This window comes from Neophocaena asiaeorientalis, unplaced genomic scaffold (assembly GCF_003031525.2).
Source record: "Neophocaena asiaeorientalis asiaeorientalis breed wild unplaced genomic scaffold, Neophocaena_asiaeorientalis_V1.1 scaffold92, whole genome shotgun sequence".
Classification (NCBI taxonomy): domain Eukaryota; kingdom Metazoa; phylum Chordata; class Mammalia; order Artiodactyla; family Phocoenidae; genus Neophocaena; species Neophocaena asiaeorientalis.
In genome coordinates, this window is record NW_020174057.1 from 2,012,104 (window position 1) to 2,013,183 (window position 1,080).

A 1,080-nucleotide genomic window follows, 5' to 3' on the forward strand; every position below is an offset into this window, starting at 1 on the left:
TCCCCCCATATTTTCTCTTCTAAAATATTTGTAGCTTCATTTTGTAATTTTGTGTGATTTGCATAGATATGTCTTATAACTAGAATTGGAAGAATAAATCAACCTCTGTGTTTTCTCTGGTTATCATTCACGGCATATCCACTTTAGTTCAAATAATGAGTTAAACCACAGCATTATGGTATTTAGTTCTTGTTTTGTTTGGATACAGAAACAATATACTATGATTAAACCAAACCCGTTGAACTTTTCTTCCCACATGATTTCTAATAATTTATCAAAATATTTTATATTACTGATGATGTGTAAGTAAAAGTCAGTCACCAGAGTGAAATGACCTCTAGGGTTTACTTTTGATGAACACTCCGTTGACTTATAATTTTGTGAAACGTATCAGAATTTGATTCTTTCTATACTTTAACATTAAAAGCTTTACTGTTTTTCTTATGTGAATCAGAATATTACTATTTATTTTTCAAGAAAATTGAGTTTAAAATTTTTTAACCTATTTTACTAACATATTTACTAAGTAGTTACTAATATAACCAGATCTTGTTTTCCAGCCTCAAAAGTTTTATTTCCTTTTTAACTATTGCTGAGAAGTCAGAAGTTGCAAACATCATTTAGCAATTCAGAGAATTTGGGTTTTGCTGGAAAAACTCCCCATGATATTATTCCATCAGCTGCACTCAAAGCTTTTAAATGATGGTTCTGGAACTTAAACCTAGATCTATCCTTCTGTATTAAACCCTTAAACCCATATTCTTAAATTTCCTTAGTAATTTGCCTTAAATGTGTTTCTCCTGACTTGCTTGTCTTCAACTTCAGAAATCAAACTTGAGTCAATCCATCAGTTCCTAATGAAATATATTCACAAGTTGTTAAGTACAATTAATTTTAATGAGGTCTTAACTTATGAAGTCAGATAAAAACAGACTACTTGTGAAAATAAGCAGCAGACTGCAAATCAAAGACCAGCAAGAATCTCGCCCTAGATAGGCCAGATATGTAGACTTTTACTGAAAGCTGGGGGAAAAAAAGGTGGGGGGGGGGGATTTAAGATATGAAAAATGTCACCAGATC